We start from the raw sequence: 14,118 nt of genomic DNA, 5'->3' as shown, positions 1-14,118 counted from the left end.
CTCCCTGTTACCTCACCATCAGCCAATCAGAGAATTGTACACAAGCTAATCACAAACCCTGTGACCGTCCCCCTCACTTGGCCTTGAAAAATGCTTTCTTAATAGATAACTAATAAAGACCCACTGTATAGCACAGGGAGCTCTCCTCGATGCCCTGTAATGACCTACGTGGGGAAAGAATCTAAAAAAGCGCTGATATATGTATATGTATAACTGATTCACTCTGCTTCACAGCAGAGACTAACACAACATTGTAAATCAGCTATACTCCAATTAAAAACAAAGCTTTCTTGCAACCCATCTGGGAGTTTGGGTTTTTTCAGCACTATGTCCCTGACTCCTTGTTTCGTGCATTACAGTAAATGCTGCACTTTCTTTCACCACAACCCAATGTAAATTGATTGGCTTTAATGCGTGTGGGTGAATGGACCCAAGTTTGGTTCGGTGACATTAACAGAGACCTCAGCGGATCCCATGGGTGCTTGGGGCTGGGCTGGGCATTCAGAGTTGTTCAGGCAAGCAGATTAAGCCTCTATACCTTGACATTGACCCGTCATTGGATGTGGGTTGCCCTCTGGGTTGGGCGGGGGAACATGACGTTGGGAGAGGTGGCTCTCTTCCACTGAGGGCGATTCCCAGGGAATGAAGCAGCTGAGATCTGTTAGTTACCAGTGCCCCATGAGGGAAGGTGAGAGGCTGAGAAGGGGATCTGGGTGGTGCCCCACAGCAGCTTCTCCTGATTAACCGCTTTCCAGAATACAGCAGCTCCAGCAGGCCCCCTCACCTGCCTTGTCTCCCCTTCTCCATCCTACAGAGGGCTATATTTGCCTCAGGTGCTATTCCTGGTCCAATCAGGTGTGACTAAGGCCTCAAGTCAGGTGATATGGAGCACAGCAACCAAGTTCAGGACCAGCCTGAGGCTTTGCTCTGTAGGGGCCGGGGGCACAGTGGGGTCATCGAGCATCCTGGACTGTTCAGCACAGCTGCAGTGCCTTTCCAGCTTCCCGGAGTCCAGGAGAACTCCTGAATTCCAAGTTATTTGTACTATTTAAGACAGGTTGACTCAGCTACTAGGAGCAGAGAGTGAAAGAGACTGATCTTCAAGTAGCATGATTTCCTTTCTGCCCCAGAAGCAATTCCCCTTGATGTCATCCAAGCCCAAAGCCCTGGCAATTGGACACCGAGGAGGTGTCCTGAGAGGGCAGGTCAGTCCCTACAGAGCCACAGCCTCACCTGAACAGGAGCCGTACTTTTGCCATCAGCCAAACTGCCCTTTATAATTCCCAGTTCCTCTGAAGTTTGCTTATGGACAATTATTTTTTTCTGCTTAGTCTATGTCTCTTTTTCCTCCCTATCGATTTCTCCCCATGAAGTTAAAACAGAGGTGGAGACACATATGCTACATGACATCAGTATAGCCCTGCCATTCAAGCTGCACTCCCCCCCGCTGCAGCTGAGATGTGCCAGGGCTCCCATCCTCTCCTTCCCCCTAATTGATTTCCAAATGCAGCCTCCTGGGATGGTGCCTTGGCTGGCTTTCCAGCTTCATCCTGTCAACCTTAATATAATGCTTCTCGGGCGGCGAGAACTTATGTTTCCCACCTACTAGTTGGCATCCGGCTGATTTTCTCATCCTGAGGAATTTAGTGTGATTAATGTCGAGCCTTTGTACGTTGCATGGGGGTTGTCAAAAACGATGCGTCCTCATCCTGTTGCCAGTCCTTCTGAAGAGAGAACTTTCCCCTACTTCAGGCCAGTGTTGGCATTTGGAGGGCCCCAGTAGTGGCCCGTACCAAGATTAGCGGCCACAGATTTGCTCCATTGAACTCAAGAATCAGAGGACCCTGGCTGGGAATAGCTGATAGATGCTCAGAGCAGTTTGGGTGATTCGAAGTCTGCTTAACTTTGCCCAGTCAGCCTGGTGTGAGGTCTCGGGATTAAACTTTCCCACCTTCTCCTTCCAAGACTGAGCCAAAGAATCTATTCTTGGAGCAGATAACTTTTCAACACTGAGTTGGCAAGCGTTTATGATTGGTTTTTCACACATCCTTCTGGCAGGAGACAATTTTTGTTATAATTAAAATTTAAATATAGGGTTATAATAACCCAAGGCACCTTAGAAGGACAGGCTGTTGGCAAAATAGTGAGTGACATTATCAATTATATGTGACATGTTTCTTTTCTGTATCTTATTTCTACAACTCTACTCTTTTTAACCGACATTGATTATTTACTATGAGTAACCCAAATTACTTCAGGTAAGACGAATATCCCAGGCCTCACCATCTTGTTGGTACAGATAAAGCCACTTTAAGATAAACATCCATGTAAGAGAGGCTCATAGTTTTTTCTTCCTTCTGCTGGATCCCCACTGGCTTCCTGGAGCCCTCCAGGGATGTGTCATGTGTTTGAGAAAAAGTCCCACTCAGGTTCTTTCACCCAAGTCGTTCTTTGAAATGTATCCTGCAGACCATTTGAGGGCAGCAACTCTCTGCTGTACTGCTGCTGGGGTCTTCTTGGACAAGTTTGATTCCCCGCCATTCTGCTCGGTGCAACGGGCACCTTGGGTTCTTTCACGAATGTGCCACAGTCCCTGCAGTGTACTGCTGTCGTGTCCCTCCGCTGCAATGCGGGGGAGGGTTTCCCTGTGCTCAGCCTTGCATTGAACCTGGCCAACAGGCCCCCAAAGCAGTTCTGCTGGTGCCCAGAGCCTCTCAGCTCAGACAAGTGTCAGTTTCTCTTCTCCCATCAGGGCTCAAGCCATTGGGACATAGAACAGTATTGCTTCTCAGGTCTCAAAGCTCATGAGAACTTTACTAAAAGGATAATTGGACCTCGGGATTTTTCTCCCTTGTGTTCAAGGATGAGAAGATGCCACATTACTATTAGAAAGGGCGGAGGGGACACGAGGGGGAAGATGTGCCACGAAACAGCTGCTAAAAATCACATTTAGTGATTCACACTCAGTAACATCCATCATCAATCTCTCCGTGTTGTTTTTTCTAGTGATGTTGTATAAGCCACACGTGGTGGAGGGAATGGACTCAGTTCATGCCAAATGAACCACAGCAAAAATAATGACATCATGGACAATAATAAAATAATCAAGCAGCAACAGATGGAAAGGAAGAATTCCAGTTATGCTGTGGAACTACACAAATTGTTTCGGGTCCTAGCTGATCAAACCAAACTCAATCCCACTAGCCAAAGAGTAAAAAGAGACTATCCTCTAGCCAGAAACACTAGCCAATCAATCCCACCATCCAGCAAAGTAGTCCTTCTGGTTGCGTGGGGGGCAGGGCAGCAATTTCAAAGCATCGCACTTGGCATCAAAGAGCCCTGTTTATTCACTGACACCTGATAAACCAGAACCGGGGAATCAGATGAATTTTTCTTTTGCCTTTTAGTTTCCTTTATTAATGGAACCCTTTAGAAGTCTGTTTATACTTTTTACTTGTACAAAATCACAATCCTTCACGCAGAGGGAGCAGGTGGTACCGAACGCTGGAGACTGCGCCAGAAAGCATCTCCTGTAACCGGCGCTAACAGAGCCTTGTCTTGGATATAAAAGAGCTGGAATCTAATTGTGGGGTTGGTTTTTCCGATTCTGTATAACTATGTGTTTCTCTGTCTGTGTTTCTTCCCCTCAAATTTAATGCTCCTCCTTGAGCTCCTGTCAAATGGACATCTGAGGAGAGTAACTCAGACTGAGTTTTAAGGCTGTGGTTTTCCTGGAACGGTGTCACTAATACTCCAAGGGCCTCTACATCCCCAGCTGTCCTTGGAGCCTTTTGTTGACGTGTCATATTTAGCGTCATGTGAACCCTCCACCTGACCGCAGGTAACTGGGCAGGCACTTGAGCCAAAAGCAGCCTATGGAGGCGGCCCTTTGTGAGAATCCTGCCTCTATATATAGGATTTTGATTAAATAGCCCAATTAGATTCTCTTTCTGAAAGATTTGAATATGTGACATTCTCAGAGGGGATGGGGTGTAAGTCCATGTGAGTGGGAACCTTGTCTCTTTACTGATTTATCACTGTTCTCTCTCATAGTATATGGTATGGCTACCCAGTGAATACTTGATAAATAAATCAAATGCATGGGCCCTTACACAGAAGTATTTTTTTTTGAAACATGAATCTGCATCCATTTCCCTATATTTTACCTTGTTCTTCTGCCTCCAGTGAGCTAGGTCCCCCCACCCCGTCCCTACCACACACACTTCTAATTATTATTTTAAATAGACTTTATTTTTTTAAGAGCAACTTAGGTTTACAGCAAAATTGAGCAGAAGATACAGAAATATTCCATATACACCCTGCCTCCGCCACCCCCCAGCCTCTCCTATTCTCAACATTCTGCACTGGAATGGAACATTTATTACAACTGATAAACGTACATTGACACATCATTATCACCCAAAGTCCATAGTCTGCATCAGAGTTCACTCTTGGCGCTCTACATTCCCTAGGTTTTGACGAATGTATAGTGACATATATTGCCATTATAGTATCACACAGGATAGTTTCACTGCCTTAAAAGTCCTCTGTGCTCCACCAACGCATCGTTTCCTCCCTCCTAACTTCTGGAAATCACTTTTACTGTCTCTTACTTTCCTTTTAGTGCCTCTATAGTTCTGCCTTTTCCAGAACATCATGTAGTTAGAATCACACAGAATGTAGCCTTTTCATATTGGCTTCTTTTGCTTAGTAATATACATTGAAGATTCCTCCATGGGTTTTCATTGCTTAATAGCTCATTTCTTTTTAGTGCTGAATAATATTCCATTATGTGGATGGACCACAGTCTCTTTATCCGTTCACCTACTCATGGACATCTTGGTTGCTTCCAAGTTATGGCAATTATGAATAAAGCTGCTGTAAACATCTGTGTGCAGGGTTTTGTATGGACATAATTTTTTTGTTGTTTTTGTTTTTGTTTTTTTTTGCGGTACGCGGGCCTCTCACTGTTGTGGCCTCTCCCGTTGCGGAGCACAGGCTCCGGACGTGCAGGCTCAGCGGCCATGGCTCACGGGCCCAGCCGCTCCGTGGCATGCGGGATCCTCCCGGACTGGGGCACGAACCCGTGTCCCCTGCATCGGCAGGCGGATTCTCAACCACTGCATCACCAGGGAAGCCCTGGACATAATTTTTTTAAGTCCTTTGAGTAAACACCAAGCATGCAATTACCGGATTGTATGGTAAGAGTATGTTTAGTTCTGTAAGAAAATTCTAAGCTGTCCCAAAACATGGAAGCAACCTAAATGTCCATCGACAGACGAATGGATAAAGAAGATATGATACTTATATACAATGGAATATTACTCAGCCATAAAAAAGAATGAAATAATGCCATTTGCAGCAACATGGATGGACCTAGAGATTATCATACTAAGTAAGTCAGACAGAGAAGGACATATGATATCGCTTATAAGTGGAATCTAAAAAAATGATGCAAATGTACTTATTTACGAAACAGAAGTAGAGTCACAGGTGTAGAAAACAAACAAAGAAAATGCCAAGCTGTCTTCCAAAATGACTGACCAAACCATTTTGCATTCCCACCAATGATGAAGAGAGTTTCTGTGGTCCACATCCTTGCCAGCATTTGATGTCATCACTGTTCTGGATTTTGGCCTTTCTAATAGGTGCGAAGTGATATCTCATTGTTGTTTTAACTTGCAATTCCCTGATGACATATGATGTTGAACATTTCTCATGTGCTTATTTGCCATCTGTATGTTTCCTCTGGTGAGGTGTCTGTTCAGGTCTTTAGCCCATTTAAAAAATTATTATTTTTTTTATACTATTGGGTTTTAAGGGTTTTTGTATGTTTTGAATAACAGTCCTTTATCAGATGTGTATTTTGCAAATATTTTCTCCCAGCCTGTGGCTTGGCTTCTCATCCTCTTGCCTCTTCTTCTTTTTTATGACTCTTTGCTTTGATGGGCAGTATGGTGTAGTGTTTCAGCATTCGGATTCTGGAGGCATCTGCCCGAGTTTGAGTCCTGATTTTCCACTTGCTCAGGGAATCGATCATTCCTTTCTGACTCTCAGTTTCCTCATCTGTGAAATGGAGATAATAATAGTGCCAACTTGTAGGGTTGTTAGGAGTTAGGACTGTCCTGGCTTGTAGTTAGTAAGCACTGTATAAATGGTAGTCATTATTATTGAAATTTTTCTTTTTTTGCATAATTTGGACCTATCACTAATTTGGTCTCATCATTCACTTATTTGCTCCCTCCTTCACTCACTCCATTCAAGTCACACTGGCCTCTATACCCACCTTGGTGTCTTTTTCTTTCTGTTTCCTCCTTCTGAGGTGATTTCCTCTCAATATACTCAGGGTTTACTCTTTCATCTCATGATTCAGGAGTTTTGTCAGTCATAAGCAGAAGTGGTCTAAACGCAATGGGGTTTCTTATTGTTTATGAAGCTGAGACCGTTGATGCCCGGTGTCCCAGAAGGAGGGGTGTATTGAAGGAGCAGTGAGCTGCCGAGGAGAGTCCTTGAGGCTGGGAGGGAGAGGGGTCTCTGGTTCAGAGTGGGAGTCCTCCTGGGAGGTAGCAATACCTCCAGGGAAGACTGGTGGTGCTCCCAGGGGGACGGGGTGTCCTTAGCCTGCCAGGGATCCTCAGACCCCAGGTGTGGACTGTAAACCACAGAACCTTTAGAACTGAAGGCACCATGGAGACTGAAGCAGATGGTACCCTGGTGGTAGACACTCACCAATGCCTACGGCAACATGAAACTGGTTCTTCTGTATCAGCCTCGAGTAAGAGGCTAAACTTCCTGCCAGTTCATGGGGATGGGGGTTCAGAGCCTGAGGGATATTAACCATATAATATCAATTTATAATTTTAAGATATAGAAAGTCATGTTTCCTTCATCTCTGAGTTTGGACTTAAGAATAATATACAAAATAAATCTATTCTCAAGTTCATCCTTGCCCACTGTAACTTGAGAGAATCTGGTTACTGGTAAAGTTGCCTTTTAGACACCTTTTAACTCTGCTCTTCCCTGTGTCTCTCCCCCTTTCCTAGCCCCCCTCCTCTAATCCTGCAGGTATTGGAAGTAAGTTCCCTTCTCAGACCACACTTTTCTTTTTTTTCTAAATGCAAACTCTAAAAAAAAAAATTGGTATTGAGTCAGGAAAGACAGGGCTGGGCCCAAAGACAGTCTTCCCATGTATAGACATTAAGCAGAAGGCAAACCACCTGCTTGTTTTGCACTTAATGAGGCCATGATGCATGGAAGAATGGCCTCTAAAACGGAAACTTTGTAGCATCTGAACAAGAAACTCTGACCATGAAAACTTGGAGCATGCGCAACGAAAATGCACAGGTTACTGATGACACTGTACGACCTTCCATTTGTGGTGCTTGACTAGTAAAGGAAAATTTAAGGGAAAACAGCTCTTAGAGTGCATGTACAAGACCATGCACTTCAGTAGACGAATGCACAAGACCAGGGGCTGATGCAACCTGGTGCAATCCAGGCCACACCTCAGCCTTCCCCTCAATGAGCATTCCACCCCTAATCAAAAAGACCCACCCATTCAAAGGGCTAAAAATAAGATAAAAAGCGGATCAAAAAAGTCCCCCTTTTGTGAGGCCCCCCACACTCTTCTTTGTGAGTGTAACTTTTGTTTCTGCCCTAAATAAACTGCTTCTTTGTTCTCTTTGCTCTTCAGCTTCGGGTTTTTTTTTTTTTTTCCTTTGTGTTTGTCACCCAAATTCTTTTTGGACTAGTTGAACAAGAGCCTGGACTTTGGATAAAGCTTTTCCAGTATCAAGATCAAGATGCAAATTTTTTAAAAATTCAATATTTTCTATGTTTACCTAAAATTATTTTGCAAAAACAAGTTACATGTGTTTTTTCCTGCTGGGAAAAAGTGAAGAACAATGCTATGCAATTTATTTTGGAATACTACCGTCATTCGAGCTATGGTGTAAATTAAAAATTATACCTCAAAGTACAGTGAAGTTAGAAAAATGTTTTGGAAACACTGTAGCTTGGTTTTTGTTTCTGTTTTTTGTTTTGTTGTTGTTCATTTTTTTGAATCACACTTTTGAATTGCTCATCTGCCTGGGACAAAGCTTAGTTACTGTGGCATCAGGCACATTGGTTCAGAGAGAGGTAGTCATTACCTCTGATCAGTGGAGATTTCTGATTCTCCTCTCTATTGCATACACGGCTGGAACACCTTTTCTGGCCTCTGGCGGTTGGGTGAGACCTGCTAAGGCATTCTGACCAATGACCAGTGAGTGGACATATGTTTGCTGATTCTGGCAAGGAGCCTTTAGGCCAACCTTTAGGCCAAGGAGCCTCTGGCAACCTTTCCTCCTCACTGGCATGGCAGCTGGCAATTTTTGAGATGGTAGCTGCTCTGTCAGCTTGCCCTTAATTAATGAAGATAAGCAGAGCCTCCCCTAGCAAACTGTGGGATGAACTTTGAGCAAGAAACAAACTTTTGTTGTTTTAAGTGAGTGAGATTTGGGCATATTTGTTACCACAGCCTCAGCTAGCTTATCCTGACTGATACCCACATCCAGCTATCTGAAGGCACTGTTGCCAAACTGTTAAAACCAAAAAAAAAAAAAAAAAAAAATCAAAACATTGGAACTGGCGTATCTTTACAGACAAAATATTTTGGCTTGGCAAAAGTGTCCAGAAGGAAGTAGATGATGCTCTATTTAGAGCATGAAGCAAAGGTACTGTTTTAGAATGTTCAGACAGACATGCTCAAAATCATGTTCAAAATGCTCCACCTATCACCTGATTGGAAACATTACAAAGTATACAAGTTGACAGTGTTTCCCTGTGTATGTTGCATGCCCTGTGCCCACGTGCACCCGTTGTTTGGTTGTAAGGAACAGAGAGCATTTGATCAAATTCAGAGATGTTGGATTAATCGTTCAAGATCCAACTATGACATGATGGAGGCCACACAAAGGGCCAGATCTTTGGACTTTCTATTGCATATTGTTATTTTGAGCCTTACAAAGTTTTGTTAAACCATGAAGAGTGTGAAAGATTCTCTCCTATCATCACAGTTGATAGAATTTTCACAGAGTTTGCATATCAGTTCCTTGCTGAATTTTCATTATTTTACCATCATCTGTCTTATCCCCTCATTCATTTTGATTATCTATTTTACCCTCCTGGGATATTTTTCTCCCAGTTTTATAATCTACTTTTTAGTGTTTGTATTTCTCTTATTTAGTTTCAGAATTTCTATAGAGGACGGATTCAGGAGTTGAGTTGGAAGGGAGGTCTGGGCTAGAGGTACATTTCTGTAGTACTTAAGAATGAGAAAATTTCAGTTGTGTATATCGAGGGATGCTGATACACGATATGGGGGAACAAAGCCTTCTCCCAGACCGTCCCCTGTCACCATGACTACTATCATCCTGTAGAATATTTATGCTGAAGCAGTGGTTCCCCACCTTTCTTCTGTCTGTTCTGTTGAACAAGACTCTCACAAGCTTGTTTTCCATATTGTTGCAATCAGTGGAGAGAATAATGGATTCGGTATCTGATCAGTTAGTTAACTGTGAGACTTTGAACAAGTTGCTTAGCTCCTTAGATGGGGAATGATGATATGACTTTATTGAATTATTATAAAACTTACACAAGATCATGTCTGGGAATGGTTCTTATGGTGAAGGCCCAAGAAACACTTAATTCCATTCTTTCCCTACAGTTAATGAGAGAAGCAGCACAGCCCAGTGGTTAAGTGTGCAAGCTCGGAAGTGACGCAGCTGGGTTCCAATCCTAAATTCTGCCTCTTGCCAGCTCTGCATAAACTGGTGGCAAACTACTTCACTTCTGCAAGCCTCCTGTGCCATGCCTACAGATACAGGGTAAGACGGGACCTGATAAATTGTGGGATTACATGAGATAACGAATAGACGGTGTTCAGGGTGTTGTAAACACTCAAGAAATGATAGTTTTCGTTAGCTTCATTATTAGAAACAAGTTTCTCATATCCAGTCTCTGTCTCCCAATACGAGCCCACAAACGCTGACCTGGAACCCTTGAGGCCCTATGTGTTTTGGAATTCAGAATGCTCTGGAAAGTAGGAAGATAATGTGGTGCATATACCATGCATTCCACCATGTCCCGCCCCCATTGGGGCCTGTGGTAGCACTTCATGATCAGCTGATGACTGCAGTGAAATACATGAATGTTCATGCTCAATGGGACGTGGGAAATTTGATTTGAGCATGCAATTTGAATTGGGAAATGCTCGTATAAATAACCGGGGCAGCTGAATTGTGGCAGGTTTGTGCTCTATAGATTTTTTTTTTTTTAATCTCAGGGTCTTTAGAATAGAAGTTCTGCTATAGCAGCTTAAACCATCACAGGCCTTTGCACTCTGGTTTTGTGCTAGCTAGTTTGGCATCATTAACTGCCTGTCTGGAGTTTTGTAAGTTGAAGTTGCCTAATTAACTTGTACAGTTGGAAAGGAAAAAAATGACTGAACCCCCAAACAATACTATAATTTAGAGAAGTGACAAAATCTTAACCAAAAACCCCACAGGTTTTTTTTTTTAATGTTTCTAGTAGCTTTATTCTTTTATTTTTAACATCTTTATTGGAGTATAATTGCTTTACAATGGTGTGTTAGTTTCTGCTGTATAACAAAGTGAATCAGCTATACATATACGTATACATATATCCCCATATCTCCTCCCTCTTGCGTCTCCCTCCCACCCTCCCTATCCTACCCCTCTAGGTGGTCACAAAGCACCGAGCTGATCTCCCTGTGCTATGCGGCTGCTTCCCACTAGCTATCTGTCTTACATTTGGTAGTGTATCTATGTCCATGCCACTCTCTCACTTCGTCCCAGCTTACCCTTCCCCCTCCCCGTGTCCTCAAGTCCATTCACAGTTTTTAGGTAGGAAGGAGTATGGAATTATCTAGTGCAACTTCACCAATTAGGAACCAGAGAGAGTAAGTCTCTTGCTGGAGGTCATTGAGACTTTGGAAATGTGATAGCTTTTCCTGCAGCAACAAACAACCCCCAATCCCAGAGGTGTAAGTTTCTAGCTTATATTCCCTCAGAGCTGCAGGTGGCCCATGGCTCTCCTGGGCTGGGCTGGGCTGGCCCTGTTCCACATGTCTTCTCGAGGAACACCCATCATCAGGGGCGTGCTGCTCTCATGCTGAGTGATGCAGGCTCAAGAGGGGCAGAACCGAACCACAGGAGTGTCCTTGTAGCTCCGGCCTGGATATGGTGTGTGTCACATCTGCTTACCTTCCACTGGGCAAAACAGGTCTATCTGTGAACAAGATAGACAAAAGCCCCTTCCATCAGAGTACCCATTGACTAGTGGGAAAATGATGTCCAGTGAACCAACAAATGCACAAGATGGTTATCACGGAGCGAATGCTGTGCAAGAAACAAATAAGGTGATGAGCTAGAATAACTGGAAGAAGTCACTTAGACAGCAAAGTCAGGAAAAACCTCTTTGAGGAAGTACTATTTCAACTGAAAGCTGGGAAGGGACTAGGCTTGTGCATAGACGGAAAGAGCAGAGCAAAGGGAACCTCAGGGCAAAGACTCAGAGGCAAGAAAGGGCTTGATGGGTCTAGAGCTTAGTCAGCAATCTAGAGTGAAGTCTGGATTGAGGTTACAGGGGTGGGTGGGGACAGAGCACGTGGAAACCTATAGGTCGTCTCAGGAATTCTGGATTCCAATCTAAGAGCAGTGGGCAGACCGTGAAGTGTTGTCAGCAGAGCAATGGCATAACATGATTCACCATTTGAAAAGATCACCCTGGTTGTTGTGTGGACTGCAATGGGAAGCAGGTAGAGACACAGAAAAAAATTCCCAATTTTTTAAGAGAGACCTTTGCCGAGCCTTGGACTGGCGGTAATGGCCGTGTGTCGGCAGAGGAGTGGATGGAATCAAGAGTGCTTTTGGCAGGAGAACCATCAGAACTTGTTGATATCATGGATGTAAGGTCTCATAGAAAGAGAGACTCACAGTTGACTCCATGGTTGTTGACATGAACAACTGGAAAGATGCAGAGGCCTTTCATGGAAAGGTGGATGATGAGGGAGGGGCATGGGGTTGGATAAAACTGGAGTTCTGTTAGAATTAGTGTGACACGCCCATTAGTGGGCTAAGCCGTCTATCTTCCACTAGACTGTGCTGTATCCTCAGTGTTGAGCCCGGTGCTTGGCGTGTATCGGGTGCTCAAAAAGCATTTGTTGAATGAGGGAATCTAAATGATATGCTTAAAAGCTACAGATGACTAATGGCTTCTAGAACAACAGATGATCCAAAGTCCATAGCAATAGCTAATTAAACCATTGCAATCCGATGTCCAAAATATTGTGTGCTAGAGACCCCCCTTCCTCTCCCCGTTAATTGAACAGGCCCTGTCTCTTTTGCTCTTGTAGCCCATTGTTCTTCAAATGTAATTAGCCTTTGTGTTTTGACAGTAAATGAGAAGCTGGTACTTTGATAAATGGCTTGTTTCTGGGAAAGGAGTATTTGTGAATACAAAACCCTGTCTTCTCCCCTTCTTTTCACACCTTTTCCTCCTGTGTTCAGAGGCCCTTGGGCTATACTAGTACCTTCAGGAGGGCCAGGTTTCTTAGGAAGGGATAGCAACACAGAAATAATAGTTATCATTTATTGAGCACCTGTTACATGAGCAGGTAGAAACATTATATGTGACAGAACAATCTTGAAAAGTAATTTTAAAAAAATCTTGGTGTTCCAGCTGAATAAACCAAAAAAAGCTCAGAGAGTTAAAATCTCATAGTAACCAGGAGGCTGAGTTGAGATTCAAATGTGTCCAGGTTTGGGCTTCCCTGGTGGTGCAGTGGTTGAGAGTCCGCCTGCCGCTGCAGGGGACGCGGGTTCGTGCCCCGGTCCGGGAGGATCCCGCGTGCCGCGGAGCGGCTGAGCCCGTGAGCCATGGCCACTGGGCCTGCGCGTCCAGAGCCTGTGCTCCGCGGTGGGAGAAAATGTGTCCAGGTTTGTCTGACCCCAAAGCTTGTGTCATTTCTGTGATTCTGTGTCTACCTTAATGGTAAGTATCGGCACCTTATTTGAGGCCCTCTGTTCCTCATTAAAAAAATAGTTTATTGAGATATAAGTCCCAGGCTATATAATCAACCCATTTAAAGTGTACAAGTCTATGTGCCTCATTTGTTAATGGAACAAATAGTTTCAGTTCTCATTCTTAGCCAGGAACAGCATCCTTCTGATTACTCAAGTCTGTTATCTCCTGTGATCTGGTCTGGTCTTCTCGTCAACCCTCTGATGGGCAGTATGGGGGGATTATCACCTGCGTCTTACTGGTAGAGAAACTGACAATGTCACGAGGCTTGTGGTCAGCACATCTCAGTATGGAACCTAGGATAGTCTGACTGTCAAGTCTGCTCTCTTAGCTTTTACATGATCTGCTCTCTGAGAGCTGTATAGCCCTTCTCAACTGACAAAGATTATTTTTTCATGTCCATGATGTTATTTGAGAGCAATATGAAAGATCTTCTAAACCAATTCAGCTGGTTTGCCTTGTCCTGACCCAGAGAGGGACACTGAATTTCTCAAAACTGTCTGTAGCGACCTCACACACAATAGGATGGCCTCTTTCAAAAGAAGAGAAAATAACAAGTATGGTCAAGGACACAGAGAAATTGGAAACTTTGTGCACTGTTGGTGGGAATGTAAAATAGTGTAGCCACTATAGAAAACAGTGTGGAGTTGCCTCAAAAAATTTAGAAAAAGGATTACCACATGATCCAGCAATCCCACTTCTGGATACATACTACCCAAAATTCAAAGCAGGATCTTGACTTTTTTAGCTTCCATGGATAAGCAAGTTCATACTGTATTTGCTTCTCGGTGTCTGGGTTATTTCACGTAACATAATGTCCTCCAAGTTCATCCGTGTTGTTACAAATGGCAAGATTTCCTTCTTTTTTATTCCATTGTATATATTTAGCACATCTTCTTGGAATCTAAAAAAGTCAGACTCATAGAACCGGAGAGGGGATGGTGGTTTCTAGGGACTGGATGTGGGGGAAATGAAGAAATGTTGGTCAAAGGATACAAACTTCCAGCTGGAAGATGAATGATGTACAGCGTGGTG

The sequence above is a fragment of the Delphinus delphis genome, chromosome 15 (assembly GCF_949987515.2).
Source record: "Delphinus delphis chromosome 15, mDelDel1.2, whole genome shotgun sequence".
NCBI classification, from domain to species: domain Eukaryota; kingdom Metazoa; phylum Chordata; class Mammalia; order Artiodactyla; family Delphinidae; genus Delphinus; species Delphinus delphis.
Note: the sequence above shows the minus strand (reverse complement) of the source record.